The following is a 13166-nucleotide window of genomic DNA, read 5'->3' as shown; positions in this document are numbered from 1 at the left end:
CCCCCATTGGAATTTCATGAGCTATCCAAGGAATCTCATTTCTATATCCAAATGGTATAACAATCTGATGCACTCCCCTCCAGCTTTCATTTGCTGAAACATGATAAGGCTGCCATTTTCTCATTAAAACAGTACCATTCTGCCTCAGCTTCTGAATAAGCTTTCTGATATAACTGTCTTATTTGTGTATCCCTTTTCTGTGACTCCACCAACTGTCTTGACCTAAATACCTCAGCTGCATTGTCCTCCAGTCTTTCTTCCTGAACAATCATATCAAACACAGTGTCAGCTCATTGGACTTCACACCTACTCTCTGCCTTTTAACTTCCTGTTCTTCTTGTTTCAACCTGTGAGCTTGTTATCACACAATCTGGAAACAATCCAGGATGCTCTCTCTACAACACTTCAGTGGAAAACACTTCTACAGAAAGCTCAACTACCATAGGCATCACCCACATCTGGGGCCCAGCTATATAATTACCTAAAATAAATTGAACCCCTGCAATGGGCAATTTTTCCACTGCTCCAATAATCACCTCACCTGTTTTCCATTTACTCTTTAATTTCCTTCCACGATGGAATAGGTTTAGCATCTCCATGAACCCCACTTATCAACTGTTCCTCCGATATCCCTCTGTACAACAAATGTCACTATCCCACAACATTAAGGATTGACCAGTCCGTGTCTCTCAAAATTTTAAGATCTTTACCTACTCCGCCCTGTACACACAGAAAGACTTTCCCTTTGCACACAAAATCTTTAAACGTTTCTGCAACTCGCTCCTCAGAACTCTTGGGTAAATTGTGAACACATTCCCACTTCTTTATCTATTACGGCTTCTTCCTGTTTTACCTGTACACAAACCACTGGTTTTTCCTGTGCCTGAACCTCAGAACCCTCAGTACTTTTACTTCCAGAGCCTTTCTGCACCCCAATGATCCCACCAGATTTTCCCTGCAATTTCCAACACACTGACTGTGTGTCCAACTTTATTACAATGAAAACATTTCAATTTGAGTGTCACTTCTACCCTCTGCACCTTTCTTTTTAATTGAGAAAAAGATTTCCGGGAACTTCCACCTACTCCTCTTCCCTGACTACCCATCTTCCTTTCACCTTCCCACTCTCTATCCTTTTCTGATTTAAAAGGGTGGCAAATAAAATGTTTAGCTCTATGAACTAACTCAATCCGCAGCTAGCTCTGCTGCTTGTCTTACCATTTCAACCCTCTGTTCCTCCATGAGTTCTCACTACTGAAGAAAATGAATCATTAAATTCTCACAAAAGAATTACTTCTCTAGGAGCTGCATATGTTATCTCTATCTTTAATGCCTGTATCCAGCAGTCAAAATTACATTGTTTTGCTCTCTCAAACTCAACATAAGTTTGCCCAGGCTGTTTTCTCATATTCCTAAATTTCTGCCTGTATGCCTCAGAAACCAACTTATATGCACTCAACAGAGCCTTTTTCAAACCACATCATTGTTCACTGACATTTCTTCAGACAGTGAAACATAAACCTCATGTGCTTTATCCACCAACCTGGATTGTAACAACAATGTCCAGTTTTCCTGTGACCATTTCATCTGTTTAGCTATCTTCTCAAATGAAATAAAGAATCGCTTTCTTCAAACTTTGGAAGAGCTTATACAAATAAACATTTCCCCACTGGGTTCTGATCTGGAAATAAGTCCTTCCGCACCTTCTGGTGTCTCTTTTTTAACCGCCAGCAGTTTAAGCTGGAATTCTCTCTCTTTTGCCTTTCTAACCTTGCCATGTCTACCTCCCTTTGAGATGCCCTCTCTTTCTTTTTTGCTGACTTGGTCTCTCAGGTATTCCTTCCAATTTCAAATGCTGTGCTATATCTTTCTGATTTTGTTACCCTTGCAGGTAATTCTAATTGTAACTTATCTGCCAATTCCATTAACTTAGCTTTGTTTGCCTTTTCTAAGCCAACCAACATTATAACTTCAACTCCAAGACAAGTCATAGCAACTGTTAAAGCCATATTGTAGTCTCACCACTTTAAAAAAAAACCTCACACTAACTCCTGAATTCAAAGTGCTTCTCTTACTTGTAACCTTAATATTCACCAACTCCAAACCAGTCAAGGGATTTCTGATATAACACATGCACACTCCAGACCCCACTATTCCTATTTTACAATAAATCCCAACAATGATATGAAAATTATTATATTTTCATGACAGGTGATAACTGGCTGGGTTGTATGTCCTGTTCACAAACCGCAGGACAAACGACTGGGCAATTTTCCACATTGCCAAGTAGAGGCCGATGTTGCAGCTGTACTGGAACAGCTTGGCTAGGGGTACAGCTAGTTCTGGAGCACGTCTTCAGTACAACTGCTAACCCTGGCAGTATCCAGCCGTTTCTTGCTATCATGTGAAGTGAATTCGAATTGGCTGAAGATCTGTATTTGGGATGCTGGGGACCTCAGGAGGCCAATCGAGATGGATCATCCCCTTGGCACGTCTGGCTGAAGATGGTTGTTGCTTCAGCTTTGTCTTTCACATGGATTTGCTGCGCTCCCCAATTAAGTACGGGGATATATTTACTAAGTCTGTGCCTCCAGTTAGTTGTTTAATTGTCCCCCACCTTTCACAATTGGATGTGACAGGGTGACTGAGCTTTGATCTGATACTTCTGATGCGGGATCATTTAGCTCTATCACATGCTATTTCCATTGTCAAGTAGCCTTGCCTTGTAGCTTCACCAAATTGATACCTCATTTTTTGTTATGCTGGGTCCTGCTTCTGGCATCCTCTTCTGCACTTTTCATTGAACCAAGGCTGGTGCCTGACTTGAATGTAATGGTAGAGTGAGGGACCTGCCAGGCCCATGAGGTTAGAGGTTGTGGTTGAATACAATTCTGCTGCTGATGGCACACAGCACCTCATGGGTGCCCAGTTTTGAGCTGATGGATCTATTCAAAATGTATCCCATTTAGCACATTACTGGTAACACACAACGCGATGGAGAATATCCTGTGTGTAAAGACAGGACTACATCTCCACAAAGACCATGCTGTGGTCACTTCTATTACTACTACAATGAACAGATGCATCCATAATAGGTAAATTGGTGAGACCAAGACCTAGTAGGTTTTACTGTTTTGTTAGTTCCTTCATTACCTGCCACAGATCCAGTCTGAGGGAGTGGGTGAAGGCGGTTGGTGTAGGTGGTAATCAGCTGAAGGCCTCCTTGTCCATGTTTGGCCCGAGACATCATAGGGTTCGGAATGAATGTTGAAGACTCCAGAGCAATTGCCTCCCCACTGTATACCACCGTACAACCACACCTGGCCTGGGTGGTTCTATCCTGCTGGTGAGACAGGACATATTTGGGGTTGGTGATGGTGGTGTCTGGGTCAATGGCTGTAAGGTATGACTTGGTGAGTACGACTGGATCAGGCTGCCATCTGACTAGTCTGTGGGTCGGCTCTCCCAACTTTGACACAAACCCCCAGATGTTGATAAGGATGACTTTACAGGGTTGACAGGACTGGGTGTGTCATTGTTGTTTCTGCTGCCTACGTCGATGTACGGTGCTCCGACTGGTTTTTTGACTTTTCTGTTGGTGTTGGTACAGCTGAGTGGCTTGCTAGACTATTTCAAGAGGGCAGTTGAGAGTCAACCATATTGCTGTGTGTCTGGGGGCTGGACAGATAAGGATGGCAGATTTCCTTCCCCTTAATGAGCCATATTTTTTTTTAAACCACTGATAATAGTTTAGACTTTTAAATATCACATGAAGGGACTGGAATCAAAAATATTCCATTCTTTAAATTCTGCGCAACCTCAGAGTTACATGCTTTATTGTAACAAGTTGCATCCTGTAACACATTTTCAACTCTAAGCTTTATCAGTAGTGTGTATTACTGTGCATTTATACTGGTAAGAACATACTCTAATTTGTACTTTTGACAACTAGAAGTTATTGAAAAATAAATTTTGCTAAAATTCTTCATCTTAAACATGCAAAGGCCAATCCTAATATGTCCCAATAAAATAGAGCATTATTAATTATAAAAAGGTAGTCATTTTGCTGCCGCGTTTGTTCAGTGAGACAAATCAGAGACAGAAAGTGATCACATGCCTTTTTACTTTGTTCCCCAGCAAACTATACCAAACACATCAGAAAAACAATCACATTGATGTCAAAGTTCAGCTGTCCTGCCCCATTAATAGTCAAAATAATGGCTGTCTCTGACTTTGGTGGTTTACATGTTTGGGAAGGACCTCTTCCAGAAGCACCAGCATAAATCGGTGGTGGGGTAAAACAATTCAACCAAAGCAGCTGTTTCATTATTGCACTCCAGTCACACCTGACATCAGCACCATCATGACATCCTGCAGTCACATGTTTGGTGTTGCAGTTTACCTCTCATTTCTTTTTCTGAAAGCTTATTTGATCTGTGCCACCATAAAACTGCATGAGTTGGTAAGGAGGTATAATTGACTTTTCTAATTCTCCGCAGGAGTAAGTTCAATTTTTCATCACCTTTACTCTAAGAATACAACTTTACGCACTGGTTTCATAAATTGGGATGTGGAATACAAGAATCAATATGTCACCATAAATGATCTTTAATGCTGTTTTTGCCTGTCTGAACTGTTTGGGTTGGTCTGTTTAATTGACATGTCTGTTGGTAGGGTTATTTGGTGAGCAGTACCTGGCATATGCCAAGGCATGTCAAGTGAGGGAGAGCTAAAATGTGGGACAATACGTGTGCCCAATGGTCAGTGGCAGTGTTGAGGATGGTGGGGGTGGGGTCAGGGGAAAGAGTAAAAACAACAGGAGATAAGAGGACCCCAACAACAAAGGTACCCTAACTGTAGAGACAGTGGGTGGGATTTTCTAGTCCCACCTGCCACCAGGATTGGCCAGTTCCACTGGAAGTCAATAGACTTTTGGCTGGGCCGCTGAACCTCCAGTAGCAGGTCCTGCCACAATGCAGCTGGAAAATCCCGGCCTGCTGCTGCGAGGGATGGAGATGGCAAGAGCAGAATCAAAGAAATGGGATGGGGATGGCATAGAAAGGATGTAAAGGCATGGGATAGAGGAGGTAGCATGGGAGTCATGGCTTAGATGATTAAATTGATTACGTTAGCAAAATGATGAGAACAATTATTTGATACAACTTATTATTCAAAAGCTATTCTTTGTGCTAATATAGATATTCACAAGATTTGAATGAGAAATGTTTTAGAAATGCTGTCAAATAAATTAAAATAATATATCAGTTTTGATTCTAGGGACAAAGATGATAATAGTCCATACTCTTCAGACTTTCTACACAATTTAACTCCTATGGACAAGCAGAAGCAGTTATAATGTTGCTACGAAACGGAATCCTAAACAATGACTTTGTCATAAAACAAGACTGGTAGTTAGGAAGATATTTTGTATGGTGGCAGATGCTGAAATTATAACATGAAAATTTCAAGGAAATATAGTGTTCATTCCTTGTATAATATTAAGCCAGACGTAACCTTGTGTCTTCAACTCAGGAGAAACATTCCAATTAGACTTTCATATTTTACGACTATAAACAAGTCACAAGGCCAGACCTGACAAAATCTGTATTTAATTTTCCAGACCTATTTTCACTCATGGACTGCTTTATGTAGCTTTTTGCAGTTGAGAGTTTTGAGTTTGTTAAGTCTTTGATGAAAGAATAACTAAAAATTCCGTATTTAAAGAATTACTGTTGCAATAAAGACACTAATTTGGCCAACACATGTTTTCCTGGTCTCTACTAGTATAAAATATTCCTTAAGAAAAAAACTCATATGTAGTTTTGGGTGCCCCATTGTGGAAAGGACATTAAAGCTACCAAGAATGTACAATGTAGATTCACCAGAATGATGACAAGGGATGGGAAACTATTATAGATTTGAGGAGACTTGAGATAATAGGACTTAGATGTTAGGGACTACATCAATCGGAGCAAAACAAGAATAAACAGCTTTTTTTGAATTGTTTTGGCAACCAACGAGGACAAGATGAGTTAATAGCCTTTCTGTCCTTTAAAGTTCTTTAGTTCTTCCAACTCGCCACAAAAAAATACATCCCTCAGTGACTTAATGTTACTGATCTCTGAATTCCAACTGATCAATAAATGGTGCTGTCAAATAACGAACCAAGGTAGTATGATGAAAGCAAAATACTGCAGATGCTGGTAATGTGAAATAAAAACAAAAAATGCTGGAAAAACTAAGCAGGGCTGGCAGCATCGGTGGAGAGAGAAATAGATGCTGCTGAGTTTTTCCAGTACTTTGTTTTTATGAACCTAGATAGTACATTGGAAAGCGTATGAAAGATGATGATATTATTTTCCATCTGGAACGGGGTGGTGTTATGTTGTATTATTCGTAAAGAGCTAGAAAATAATTGTTATTTGAATACGTAGCCTAGAGTGCCATATTCACTATCCCACTGCAGTCACGTGGGCAAGACCAGAAATTCCAGCCTGAAGTCAATGGACCTTTGGCTGGGGTCCGTCAAATTTTCTGTCCCACCCTCATCAATTCCCACGATGCGTGGGACTGGAAAATCCCACCCTATGTATCAGTCCACAAGCCACGTGGAGAGCAGCAAGGAATACACTCGATAAAACCACAGCACTTTGAGTCTGAAGTGCAATTGTTTCTGACTTATGGGAACCAGAAGACATAACAGGTGGCAAAAAATAAAGATGCACTGGACATTGATGTGGTGGAACAGATTTTAAATTATACCAAGGAAAAGGTCATTTGGAAGAATAGAACTTTGCACATTAACATCTTCAACAGCTCAAGCTCCCTCCCATCCACAATCAGAGGTTGATCAAAGTCAACCAGTTAATATCTCTATTGCAGTCAGGATGTGAATAACAGGGGAGCAAACCTGGTGTCCTCCCCCCCGCCCCCTGCGTCAATTGCAAACATACACATCAGCTGCATCGACGTACAAAGGTGAGTAACAAAAAATGAAATGTAGCCGACACACGGTTAGTCCGAGTCGGGGAGGAGGATGGATGGTCCAGCCAGGGATAGATAGATGGACCCTCAAGTCGGTCGCAAAGAGCGGGAGACGCTCTAAATGGCGCTTAAGCCAGCAGCACCGGGGAGGGGATCTCCAACATTTTGGTTGTCGATGCGACTTAAAAATCCCGAAGGCGGCTGCTGACGATTTCAACACATTTCACACAAGATCTAATCCCCGGAACCGACTCATCCAATCGGGCGAGATTGTATTCCTTTCTTTCTAGGGATGTCAACCGTGTATCCCCACAACTGAGCAGGGTATTGCTATTCAACAACAGAAAAAAAAATACCAATACCGCATCATTGTCGTTTACCCGAATGAGGGGTGAATCGAATAACTTACCTAAAAATGACAAACACGGGGTTAAGGTTTGTTATGACACAGAAGCGGCCGCTGTCTGAAGATGAGTGCAGAGAGCGTACCTTCACTCTCTGCCTCGTCCACCCGCCGCACTGACTGTGGCTCCGGCAGCTTCTCAATAAAACAGGTTCGGCCGCCTGGGCAAGAGTCGCGCGCACCGGCTTCCAGCGGCTTCTAGAGGGGAGGGGGAGGGGAGGGACCGCACGCGCGACAGGTGTGCGCCGGCGCCAGACTCAGAGAGGTCGGGACAGGGAGAGGGAAGTAGGTAAATTGGAAGCTTTTTAGCCTCCTTCACTCTTTCTAGTGTCGATTATCTTCCAAAACAATGGAATTTGTGGAGTTTTTTTTTAAAAACTCAGCACAATATGGGAAAGGAAACTTCATAAAGTCATAAAAGCTTGATTGGCCATGACATAGGGATGTGGTCATTAGACCACTGGGATGGTGGAATTGGAGATGATCAATGATTTCTGAAGGAAATTTGAGGTGCTCTTGAGGAAAATAAACTTGCAGGGCTACCAGATGCAGTGAGGGAATAGGGCATATTGGATTGCTCTACAGAGCGCTGGCATGGATCTGATGGGCAGACTGAATTTCTTCTGTGCTGTAATTATGTTGTGATAGTGCTAGCTTGGGGCAGGTGAGATCTCAAAATTCAGTAAGCAACAACTATGGGTTTTCAGGCTTTTCTTAAAATATATTTAAGTTACATTTAGTTCTAAACTTTTCATTTTGGATACCAAGTTTAAAAAAGATCATGTGACCCTTATTTTAAACGATTTACAGTATCTGTTGTGATATCTTTGCAGGACAGAAAAAGACAGTACGTGAGACGTAAAGTCAAGTACCAGCTTAAGCTAGTTTATTCTGGTTTGAATATATATAGATACATACATGCACAAAAGGCCACAAGATGTTGCTATTACACTATTACATTCCTCCTTGATAAAAAAAGTACACAATGTTAAAATTCCATACAACGTATATAGATTTCTTTTTTTTGGTTATTTATAAAAACAACTTAACCACTAATTTTCTATTCCTAAGAGGATACCTCCTTGACCCAAACTTCCAGAACTTCAGGAAGGACCTATTTTGGCTTGAACCTGAGGAGAAGTTTTCTCCAACAAGGACTGATTTTGACCTTCACCTTCAATTGAATTTTCCACTTCATCAGACATGTCTGTCTGACCCTGACTCGGATCTGAACTGGTTTAAGGCACAACTTTCATTCGATAACTACTGGTACTCTCCTGGTATCCCAAGCTATCCAATTCATCAGACTCATTTGATTCTTCCCATCTCCATTCTCCTTTGTGAACCTCTGAAGATAAACCATGGACCAGGATTTTATGGCCCTGCTGCAGTGTGTCTTTCCAGCGAACGTGGCGAGCCATTTGAATCTCCATTCAGTTTGGCAGGACCGCAATATCCTGCCCGGTGGGAGAGGTTGTAAAATACTGGCCATGATCTTTATGTACAAACCTACCCTTTTCACTACCAAGCATATTGATCAAATATGTGTGAAGACCACCTATTTTCATGACTCTCCCTGGTAGCCACTTCAGCCCATATATTGACCTTCTTTCACCTTAACCTTTTGATTCAATTTCAGACTTCTCTCTCTCATTATATCCCTATCCTGACTCTCTTTCCGCATTGATTGTTTCTCTTCTACTGACTGCTATATGTGTTTGGACAATGAAAATCTTGTTCTAGGCTGTATTCTAAGAAACAATTCAATTAGCATTCTGCAGGTAGTGTGAGGTGTGTTACAAAAATAAAGAAAAAGTTTGTCAGTTTGTGATTCAATGTTAACTGAGGTTTTTTCCAATTTGTATCTAGCATTTGTTGAACAAGGGCATGATTAATAATGTGTACTGTGCATTCTGCTGCTCCATTTGAAGCGGGATGAAACAGTTGAACTCTGGTGTCATAGGGTTTTACAGCACGGAAGGTGGCCCTTCAGCCTATCATGTCTACGCTGGTGTGTTTTAACCTGTTAATTCTCATAAATCATACAAACTCTTCTGAACAAAACTGATGTCCATTGTCAGACACAATTTCCTCTGGAAACCCATTAGCAGCAGAAAAAAACTACTCAAAATATCTAGAGTTTTGCTAGTTGTTTTCAATGCATTGGAAACCTCTCAACCTACTTCGAGTGGCTATTTATTACTTGGAGTGTCTATGTTGTCCTTCAAATTCTGCAAAACCTATGTGCAACCTCTGCCACACTAGCAGGTCATTTCCTTGGTTGCAAAGGTCTGATGGTGGCTTGTTTTCTACAGCTTGACATGCTCTCTATTGTTTCACCATGTCTTCAATGCCCTTATCTAACCCTGTCCACCTAAAATAGCTTTTTGCTAGACTCTTTGCCAAGCTGATCCCAAAGTTTTGATAAAAGCAAAATACTGTGGATGCTGGAAATCTGGAACAAAAACAGAAAATGTTGGAAAAAACTCAGTAGGTCTGACAGTATCTGTGGAGAGAGAAACAGAGTTAACGTTTCAAGTCTGGATGACCTCTCTGAAGAAGGGTCATACGAACTCGAAACGTTAACTCTGTTTATCTCTCCACAGTTGCCGCCAGACCCTCAAAGTTTTGATCATGGAGATCACATAGCAACTGCGATCTGTATCTTTCAGGAATTATAACTCTGGTTCCCCACATAACACAACCTTTATCAATAGACAATTTATTTTTATGCATTAAAAAATGGCCTGTTTCTAAATCCAGTATCAGGGTTGCCCACCCACTTGCAGTATTTAGCCGTATACCCTTCCCAATTCTCGACCCTTATGAGTTGTTCTACCAATGTCATCTACTGTTACTGGCAACTCATATACATGTGAAACGAAAAATCCATTCTTCCTATTGGGCTCTACCTCTGATGGGAATGGTAATCTAGACATCACAGTCGGCATTGCAATGATCTTCCGATTGTCTGTATTTAATGTCATACCGATTGGCAGCCAAAATCAAAGCTCATCTCTACATTCGGGCTGCAGCTAAAATGGGTGCTGGAGACTTTGGATTCAAAATAGCTGTCAATAGCTTATGATCAGTTTTGATTGTGAAACTATAACTATACAATTATTTATAAAATCTTCTTACTCCAAACATCAATGACAATACTTCATTTTCTATCTGGGAAAACATATATCCAACACATGAGAAATCACAGCATCTATTCCATATGGAGAAGAGACTTAACCTTTCTGGACACATCAAAGTGTACAAGCATTGTACCGTATACCAGTTTATTTTTCAAAACTGGAATGCTGTGTCACACTCCCTTGTCCAATTCTCAAGCGTTTATTCAATCGATGCAATAAGGTTGCCAAATTTGTTCTGAATTTACCATAATAATTCGCTTAGCCCAAGAAAGATCTGTGCTCAGAGATATTCTGAGGGTGTGGCGCATTTCTTAAGCTTGAAAATAACTTTTGGTAGGATGTAACCCATTTCTGCCTTGTGACCCAAACACTCCAGAGTTTTGAAACATTTCACATTTGTGTACCCTCACCTGAATTCCATGCTTTCGCAAATATTGGCACACTTTATTCAACCTGTCATCATGGATTTGGAGCTGAAATAAGGATGTTGTTCAACTAACACATGACTCCCTTAATTCGTAGCAAAATTTGGTTCATTACCCTTTGAAAAATTCCAGGGGCTGAAGAAACACCAAATAGCAGCCTATGAAATTGAAATAGACTCATGTGTGTTTTCATAGTCAAATGTGACTTAGACTTGCCCCTGTGGCAGGTTTAATGGCTGGGGGTGGGGGACAATGCGGCGGGAGCTGAAAAATTGGTTTCCCGCTGGTGTAAAATGACAGCAGGAACTTGCGCTCCTGCCTGCCGTGGTGGATTGCCATTCCCACCAGAGGCCAGTGTCAAAGAGTTTTGCATCCTGTTAATGGGGTACAGATGAAGGCCCGACTGAAATCAGCTCCCTGCTTGATTGTCTGCGTTGCCAGAGGGATATCACCCCAGCCCAGAACACGTGTGAACTAACGTGGCATGGAGATGTTGGACTTAACTGATGATGGCCTGGGGTAGCCTAGAGAAATTGGGATGGAGACCTCAAGTGACCGTGGACCCTGGAACGTGGTGTGCAGTGGGTGGGTGGAGCATCTGCCAGGTGGATCTTCTATCTTCAGGATCTTTAAGGGTGCCCACCTTCTATCTTCAAGAGCTTCTAGGAAATGGATCTCCTATCTTCAACAGTGGATCAGTTGATGTCCAGGTGCCTTTAAAATATGGTACCTAGATATGATGGCAGGGTGTAAGCAATCCAGCCTGCCCCGCTGAGCAAAACATTGGGAAACCATAATTAATTAGGCCAGTGTCGAGCAATACGGCGCAAATTCCCACCGGCCTCCAAGGCCAGAAACACTCCCCGTTCCGCCCCTGCCACGCAACTTAGGCCCGGAATGGAAAATTCCATCTATCATCTAACTCAAGTTGCAGATAGGCATTTGTCAGATCTAACTTTGAAAAAATCTGGCCCTGTCAATGTTGTGAACAGATTCTGCAAGTTTGGCAAAGTATCGGGTGGATTACATTCTAACACCTGATTTACGGTTACCATATAATCCCCGCATATTTTTACACTACCATCTGACCTTGCTACTACCACAGTGGGAGTAACCCAATTACTCTTCTGCTTTAGAGATAGTATTCTGAATCTCAAGTCTTTTCTCCCTTAGAGCAGAGGGTACTGGACAAGGCCTGCAATAAACAGGTCTTGTGTTCCTCTGGACCCGTACTTTGGCCACATATCCTTGAATCGGTTTGCCGGTTTCTCTAACACCTGAGAGTACTTTACAATCACGCTGTCTTGTGTTGTGAATTTTACTCCAATGCGAGAAAGCTCATTCCAGTTTAACTTAAGTGCTGTTAGCCAGTTTCTTCCTAACAAGGCTGGTTTTTCAACCTTCCTGCAATCCTGGGCAATTTTGCACTCTTGTTCCTTGTATGTGACTGGAACCGACACACTTCCCATTTATGGGGATTTTCTCTCCTCCATAACTTCATAATTCTATGTGTGATTTTATCAGCTGATGTTAACTCAATTCCATGTTCACCAGAGCTCCATTCAACACTGCTTGGACTATGGTGCCCTGCAAATTTCCACTAGACACCCTTAGGCTTCGGATTGTATGGGTCTCAAGCGACCCCTCATTGACCTGGTGCTGTTCAGCAACTTTATGCAGTGACTGCTGTTTCCTCCAGTCAGTGTTTCCTCCATTTACATTCCTTCAACATACCTTGGCAAGATGACCCTTCTTCTTGCAACTGTAGCACTCTGCCTTCAAAAATGGACAATTTTGTGCCCATTGTTGGTCTAAGCATCGATAACAGGATTTTGTAGCATCATTGCTGCCACCAACTGCCGTCTTCAGGGCCTTCCGTTTACTCAGCTTCAGCTTATTTACTTCAGCAGACGACTGGCAGTTGCTAACTCTGACTTCTCTCGATTCACGTTCCGCCATGTCCATGGACATATCTGTTTAGCAAGTTATGTTGAAAGTTAACTTTCAGAATTTCAGCAACTTATTACAAATGCATTCGCTTTTTAAACTGCGCACAAATCTGTCCTACAATGGTCTCTCTTCAAATACTCCAAAATTACCATGGATGGTCAGCTTTTTCAAAGCAATGATAAAGTCTCCAATGTCCTCACTGGGCAACTGATTCCTTGTTCCAAAATGATAGATTTCAGCAATCTCCAATAGCTTGCGACT

The 13166-nt window shown here is 41.7% G+C and overlaps 1 protein-coding gene across 6 annotated transcripts in view; it reads right to left on the bottom strand.

The window, feature by feature from the left end:
• The window catches only part of tmem269 (transmembrane protein 269), a 141928-nt gene extending 134411 nt beyond the window's left edge, over positions 1-7517 (bottom strand). For 4 of the 6 annotated variants that reach the window (XR_005945398.1, XM_041207306.1, XM_041207308.1 and 1 more), the window contains exon 1: positions 7394-7491. The gene's annotated coding sequence lies outside the window, so the exon portion shown is untranslated. Of the gene's footprint in view, positions 1-7393 lie in introns of all 6 variants that reach the window. The other 2 variants (XM_041207305.1, XM_041207309.1) reach the window with 1 other exon arrangement.
• Between the last annotated feature and the right edge of the window lie 5649 nt (positions 7518-13166).

This window comes from Carcharodon carcharias, chromosome 15, assembly GCF_017639515.1.
Source record: "Carcharodon carcharias isolate sCarCar2 chromosome 15, sCarCar2.pri, whole genome shotgun sequence".
Classification (NCBI taxonomy): Eukaryota; Metazoa; Chordata; class Chondrichthyes; order Lamniformes; family Lamnidae; genus Carcharodon; species Carcharodon carcharias.
The sequence above is the reverse complement of the archived record's forward strand: the minus strand, read 5'-3'. Positions and strand labels throughout refer to the sequence as shown.